This window comes from Mobula hypostoma, chromosome 3, assembly GCF_963921235.1.
Source record: "Mobula hypostoma chromosome 3, sMobHyp1.1, whole genome shotgun sequence".
NCBI lineage: Eukaryota > Metazoa > Chordata > Chondrichthyes > Myliobatiformes > Myliobatidae > Mobula > Mobula hypostoma.
In genome coordinates this window covers 123756188-123764100 of record NC_086099.1, presented here as the reverse complement: position 1 = coordinate 123764100, position 7913 = coordinate 123756188, and the positions used below count along the sequence as shown (strand labels likewise).

At 47.5% G+C, this 7913-nt stretch overlaps 1 pseudogene; it reads left to right on the top strand.

The window, feature by feature from the left end:
- Positions 1-1287: 1287 nt before the first annotated feature.
- On the top strand, positions 1288-7574 carry LOC134343735 (uncharacterized protein K02A2.6-like; annotated as a pseudogene).
- Positions 7575-7913: the final 339 nt, after the last annotated feature.

The window sequence follows — 7913 nt, the reverse complement described above, 5'->3', positions numbered from 1 at the left end:
GTATATTTGGACTTTCAAAAGGCCTTTGACAAGGTGCCACACATGAGGCCGCTTACCAAGTTAAGAGCCCATGGTATTACAGGAAAGGTACTAACATGGTTAGAACGTTGGCTGATTGGTAGGAGGCAGTGGGTGGGAATAAAAGGATCCTTTTCTGGTTGGTTGCCAATGACTAGTGGTGTTCTGCAGGGGTTGATGTTGGGACCACTTCTTATTATGCTGTGTATAAATTACTTAGACAATGGAATAGATAGATGGCTCTGTTATCAAGTTTGCAGGTGATACAAAGGTTGGTGGAGGGGCAAGTAGTGTTGAGGAAACAGGTAGGATACAGAGGACTTAGACAGATTAGGAGAATGGGGGAGAAAGTGGCAAATGAAATACAATGTTGGAAAATACATGGTCATGCCCTTTGGTAGGAGAAATAAATGTGCCGATTATTTTCTAAATGGGGAGAAAATACAAAACTCTGAGATGCAAAGGGACTTTGTGCAGAACACCCTAAAGATTAACTTGCAGGCTGAGTCAGTGGTGAGGAAGGCAAATGCCATTTTAGCATTCATTTCAAGATGTCTTGAATACAAGAGCAAGGATGTGATACTGAGGCTTTATAAGGCACTGGTGAGGCCTCATTTTGAGAATTGTGAACAGTTTTGGGCCCCTCATCTTAGAAAACATGTCTGGCATTGGAGAACGTCAAGAGGAGGTTCACAAGGATGATTCTAGAAATGAAGGGGTTATCATACGAGGAACGTTTAATGGCTCTGGGTCTGTACTCACTGGAATTCAGAAGGATGAGGGGGATCTCATTGAAACCTTTGAAAGGCCTGGCCAGAGTAGATGTGGAAAGGATATTTCCCATGGTGGGAGAGTCTAGGACGTGAGGGCACGGCTTCAGGATAGAGGGGGGCCCTTTCAAAACAGAGATGCAGAGAAATTTCTTTAGCCAGAGGGTGGTGAATTTGTAGAATTTGTTGCCACATGCTGCTATGGAGGTCAGGTCATTGGGTGTATTTAAGGCAGGGATTGATAGGTTCTTGATTGGACATGACATCAAAGGCTACAGGAACAAGGCCGGGAACTGGGGTTGTGGAAGAGAAAAATAAAAGGATCAGCCATGATTGAATGGTGGAGCAGACTCAATGGGCCAGATGGCCTAATTCTGCTCCTTTGTCTTCTGGTCTTCTGAGACCAGATGTGGGGCGGGGGGTGGGGGGAGGAGATGTGATGATGTAAGAAGCTGGGAGGTCATAGGTGGAAGAGGTAAAAGGCTGAAGAAGAAGAAATATGATTGAAGAGGAGAGTGGCCCATGGGAGAACAGGAGGTAGGAGGTGATGAGCTGGTGAGCAGAAGAGCAGGGGCAAGACAGGAACCACTGTGATGGGCTGAATAAAGCACTTTCATGGTCCGAATTAAGATGGTAACGTGTCAACAAAATGAATGGGGATGAAGGCTACTTCTGTCAATAATGGCCAAAGTCTGTGAGTACACAGCCTCTCGCTCCCTTGGTCTCAGCCTGAAATGTCAACTGTTTATTCTTCTCCATAGATGTTGCCTGATCTGCTGAGGTCCTCCAGCATTTTGTGTGCATTACTCTCAGGAACCTCAGAACCCACACCTCCAGGTTCAGGAACAGTTATTGTTATATTGTGAGCATTATTAAAAGTAAGTTGATACTAATTAGGATAATGAGGGGTTTTACTTCCGTTCTTTTTACTTCTGGTGGGCTCTGTACTTTTTCTGTGCTAATGGAATTACTGAGGAGGCTAAGAAGTGCTCTATTCTCCTGAGTGTGTGTGGGGTAAAGACTTACAAGCTAATAAGGATTTTAGCCACACTGCGGAAACCGGGGGACATTCCATATGACGAACTGATCAAGCTCATGGGGAACCACCACAATCCGAAACCTTCTGTGATAGTCCAACGGTGTAAGTTTCACAGCTGATTCAGGAAGCCAGGTCAGTCTGTGGCCAATTTTGTGGCCGAGCTTCGGCAGCTGTCGGAGCATTGTGATTTCGGAGCGGTGTTGGATGACATGCTCCGTGATAGATGGGTATGCAGCATTAATAATGATGGCATACAACGCCGCCTGTTAGGGGAAACCCCACCACTGACTTTCAAGAAAGCCTTAGCGATTGCCCAAGGCATGGAGATGGCTGCTAATAACGCCAAGGATATCCAGAAAGGACATGGGGGGTCGCAATCGGTGGCAGTTCACCAAGTCAGGAGGGAGACTGGTAAACAGGCAAAGCGGGTGGAATGTTTCCAGTGTGGAGGGACGCACTATGCAAATGATTGCAAATTCAAAGACAGCAACGGGACACTTAGCTAAAAGGTGCAGAAGTTCAAAGGGTAAGATTAAGCCTGGGCAGGGGAAAACTCAACAGGCTCAGGCAGCCACACATCATCTAGAAGATGCAGACGAAGGGGCAGCATATGGAAACAGACGAGGAACCACCTGAACCATATTATGGCACAGTCACTGTCAGGAGAAAGGACATTAAGTTTGAGATTGATTCAGGGGCTACTGCATGGGTCATTAGTGAGGAGACCTACAGGAGGACATGAGGGTCCAACCTGCCTCCCATTAGACCGACAAAGCTCAAAGTTAGGACCTATACAGGGCAGCCCATACCTCATTTAGGGGTGTTATATGTGGACATTTCAGCCGGGGGTCGGAAGGCTGAAGCCAGGCTAGTGATATCTAAGGGCAGGGGGTCCAGTCTTTTGGGTCGCGAATGGCTTTGCAAAATCCGGCTAAACTGGCATGAAATTAAGTATGCACACACGACGGAGGACATTCTGCAATGGTACAGTGACGTTTTCAGGACGAGCTGGGAACACTGAAGGGCGTGACAGTGAAACTCCATCTCGACCCTGAGGCCACACCACGTTTTTTTAAGCCCAGGTCGGTGCCCTATGCAGTGAAAGGCAAAGTCGAGGAGGAGCTGGAACGTTTACAGAGGCTGGGCATTATTGAGCCCGTCCAGTTTTCAAGGTGGGCGGCTCCCATTGTTCCAGTTTTGAAGGCAGACAAAATGTTGAGGATATGTGGGGATTATAAACTTACGGTGAATCAGGTCTCTAAGCTGGAGGAGTACCCGTTGCCACGGGTGGATGACCTGTTTGCGACCCTGTCAGGGGGTAAGCTGTTCACAAAGCTGGACACGAGCCACACCTACCAACAGCTGCTGCTCGACGAGAATTCAAAGGAGTATGTCACAATTAACACGCACAAGGGATTATTCAAGTACAATCACCTGGTGTTTGGATTGGCGTCCAGCCCTGCCATTTTCCAAAGGACAATGGACACTTTGCTGCAGGGGATTCCACACGTAGCAGTGTACCTTGATAATATTTTGATCACGGGCTACGGAGGTGGAGCATCTGGCTGATTTAGAACGGGTGCTGAAGAGGCTCTCAGACACAGGGCTGCAGTTGAAACGCAGAAAATGTGTGTTCCTGGCATCGAGTGTGACTTACCTGGGACACAAGATCTGAGTTGAGGGGCTTTGCCCAGTGGAGGACAAAGTGAAAGCTATTAAGGAGGTCTCAAGCCCCAAGAGCGTCACTGAACTCAGATCATTTTGGGCATGGTGAATTATTATGGCAAGTTTCTTCCTGACCTCTCAAGGGTTTTGCCCCCACTGTATAAGCTGCTTCACAATGACACTAAGTGGCAGTGGGGTGAAGAGCAGGAGGAAGCTTTCAAGGAAGTGAAAGAACTCCTCCAGTCAGCGAAGCTACTTGTTCGCTATGACCCAGACAAGGAGATCACCCTTTCATGTAATACCTCACCCTGTGGAGTCCGGGCAGTTCTCTCACATGTAATGGAGGACTGTTCAGAGAAGCCTATTGGTTTTGCTTCACGTACCCTGATGGCTGCTGAGAAGGGATATTCACAGTGAGACAAAGAAGGTCTGGCCATTGTTTTTGTGGTCAAACGCTTTCATCAGTACCTTTATGAATGCGTATTTACAATTTATATGGACCATAAACCACTGAAGAGCCTGTTCAGTGAGACTAGATGCATCCCATGTCATGGTCCAGTCCATGAAGTCCGCATTCCGGTTCACAGTCTGGTCCATCGAACCGTATTCCAGGTTTTCTGGTTTTACCTTGTCCTGATTTTAGGCTGGCTACATAAATAGCTCCTGGGTTCAGCTTCATTTGCTGGACTGTTCCCTTCCCTTCCCCTTCCTCCTGCAACCTTTGTCTGAAGCCTTGGCCTGAAGACTTGCCTGCAACCTCACCCGTGTCCTCACCTGTATCGCTGTCAAGTTCTACCACCAGAGCTAGACCAGAGCCTTGCTGTGTCTAGATAAGGAACTGTCTTTCGTTGTTTAGAACTGTCTCTTTGTGTCCCCGCCTTCGCTACGTAGGTACGGCTGTTTGCTGCTACCTTGAGTTGGGAACTATCTCTGTGTCCACGCCTTCGCTACGTAGGTCTGGCTGTTTGCCGCCACCTTGTGTTGGGAACTGTCTCTCTGTGTTCTGTGTACGAGTCCCGGCCCTACATCCTACTCCCTAAGAGGGGTCCTGACTCTGTGTAGAACCCCGGCACCAAGCCCTGTTCCCAAGGAGAGGTCCCGGCTCTGTATTCCATGTCCTGATGTTCCTGTCTCTCCCTTGACCAAGGCTCTGCGTTCTGTCTCTCCCTCGCCCAAGGCTCTGCGTTCCTGCCTCTCCCCTGATCAAGTCAAGGCTTCCAACTTTGTGTGTTCCAAGGTTCCTGTTTCCCAAGAGCATGTCATGTCTTCTCCTAGATCCAGAGTCCGAGCCCGAGTCAACACCCAGGTTCTGGGTCGTTGTCCAGTCTCTGGCTTGGAGTCCGAACCCAAGCCTCGTCATGTCCTCGCCTCGAGGAACCCAAGCCTCGTCATGTCCTCGCCTCGAGGAACCCAAGCCTCGTCATGTCCTCGCCTTGAGGAATCCAAGCCTCGTCATGTCCTCGCCTCGAGGAACCCAAGCCTCGTCCAGTCTTGTAGCTACGTCATGTCCTCGCCTAGATCCGGGGTCCGAGCCCGAATCAAGACCCATGTTTCGGGTCCTTGTCCAGTCTCTGGCTCGAAGTCCTTGTCTGGATTCCAAGTTCCTAGTTCCTCATCCGGGTCCCGTTTTCCTAGTCAAATCCTAGCCCAAGTCTGTGTTCTTGTCCCAGCTCCTAGTCTGCATCCAGTCCTGTCCCTACTCTAGTCCAGTTCCTAGTACTTCAGGTCTGTGTCTTGCATTTGGGTCTGCTCCCAGCACGCCCCCCACTATGACATCCCACCACTAACCTCAGCCAGGATACAGCACTGGGCTCTTACATTGTCTGCCTACCAGTACACTATAGTGTACAGAGTGGGTGGGGATAATGCAAACACCAATGCACTGAGTCGACTACCTTTACCTGAGACTCCTGTTACTACATATGTGCCTCCAGAGACTGTGTTTTCATTGGAGAGGCTGTCAGAGACACCTGTAAAGGTGACCCAGATCAAGCAGTGGACAGAGAGTGACCCAGTCCTGTCCCAAGACAAGACTTTTCTTTTACAAGGTTGGCCCAGAGTCGTGGAAAGAGAGGAACTGAGGCCTTATGCCAAACACAAGACAGAACTCAGTCTGCAGGATGGCTGCATTTTCTGGGGGGCGAGGGTCATCGTGCCTCCCCTGGCCATTCACAGATTGCGGAGACTCATCCAGGGGTGTCTTGAATGAAAAGCCTTGCAAGATCCTATGTTTGGTGGCCAAGAATGGATCAGGATCTGGAGAACAAGGTAAATCATGCACACAATGTCAGACTAATTAGAATATGCCACCACCAGCTCCTTTGCACCCATGGGAGTGGCCAGACCACCCCTGGTCTAACCTACATTTGGACTTTGCTGGCCCTTTTATGGGGCAGATGTTTCTTGTAATGGAAGATGCATATTCTGAATGGATCGAAGCTCACATCATGAGCAACATCACAGCCCCCTCAACCATAGACAAACTCAGGCAAGTGTTTGCAGTCCATGGGTTGCCTGACCCTCTAGTCACTGATAATGGCCCGACATTCACCAGTGAGCTGTTCAGTGAGTTCATGCAGCAGAATGGCATTCATCACATTCGGACGGCCCCTTTCCACCCGAACTCAAATGGTTTGGCTGAGGGGGCTGTTCAGACAGTGAAGGAAGGCATGAAGCAGATGACGGGACTCTCTTAGCATGCGGCTTTCACGTTTCCTGTTTAAATACCGCCTCACGCCACAGACTACGACTGCCCGCACTCCAGCAGAGATGCTGATGGGGCATAGGCCCAAGTCAAGACTGGACCTGCTGCGCCCGGACATGAAGGCAAAAGTGAGACAGACTTTTGTGGAAGCATGTCCACCAGTGACTTTGCCAGGGGGCGAGACGCTGGCAGAGGGGTCAGGGTCGCCTGAGGAGGATGGACATTCTCACACAGACACACAGACCCCTCTCATACCCCCAACACCAGACCCACCCAAAACACCATCACCGGCGGTGCCTGCTGGGTCACCGGGGGTAGTGCGCAGATCACAGTGCACTCGTAAACCTCCTGAGAGACTGAATCTTTGACGGGACAGTTCTTTTTCTTTGTTGTTGTTAGATTGAATGTTGATTCTGTCACATTTTCCAGATGTTTTGTACTGATAAACTGTTGCTGAGATACTAGTATAAGTTTTCAGCGGTACGTAAGTTAATAATACCACTGTTTTTATTTCCTAGTTTTTTACATTTGGGGATGTTGGATTTTAAAGGGGGAGAACTGTTGTAATGTGAGCATTATTAAAAGTAAGTTAATACTAATTAGAATAATGGGGTTTTTTACTTCCATTCTTTTTACTTCCAGTGTGCTTTGTATATAGTGTCCCTGCCATGCTGTACGGGTTGTAAAAAACCTCTGTATATACATAACAGTTTTGAAGTTCGAGATAAAGTTGTTTCTTTGGCATGAAGTTGTCGAGTGTGCCTTTTTCAAAGTAGAAGTTACTACAGTTATGACCATGCAACCATCAAACTCTTAAACCAACGTGGATAACTTCACTCACCTCAACACTGAACTGATTCCACAACCTACAGATGCACTTTCAAGGAGTCGACAACTTACGTTTTCAGTATTACTTTTTATTTTGTTTTCTTTTTTTGTATTTACAAAGTTAGTTTTTTGTCTTTGTGCAGTTATTCATTGATTCTATTGTGTTTCTTTGTAGTTACTGTTAATGCCTGCAAGAAAATGAATCTCAGGGTTGTACACATTGACATATATGCACTTTGATAATAAATGTATGATATGTAGTGGTCAGAATTGAATGCAATTGATCTAGTGAACCCAAGCTTAGTTTTGTAAAGTTCTGGGATGAATTCTTGCCCAATCATCCTGTGTATCTCATTTAATATTTCTCTTTATTTACTCTGCATCTGCTAAATACATTTGTGAAAACTGTTACAGGCATTAGATCATAAGACCATAAGACATAGGAGCAGAATTAGGCCATCTGGCCCATCGAGTCTGCTCTGCCATTCAATCATGGCTGATCCTTTTTTTTTCTCTTCCTCAACCCCAGTTCCTGGCCTTCTCTCTCTAACTTTTGATGTCATGTCCAATCAAGAAACTATCAATCTCTGCCTTAAATACACCCAACAGCCTGGCCTCCACAGCTGCTTGTGGCAATAAATTCCACAAATTCACTAGCCTTTGGCTAAAGAAATTTCTCCACATCTCTGTTTTGAAAGGACGCCCCTCTATCCTTAGGCTGTGCCCTTTTGTCCTAGACTCTCCCACCATGGGAAATACCCTTTCCATATCTGTTTTGTCTAGGCTTTTCAGCATTCGAAAAGTTTCAATGAGATCCTCCCTCATCCTTCTGAATTCCAGCAAGTACAGACCCAGATTCATCAAATATTCCTCGTATGAGAACCCTTTC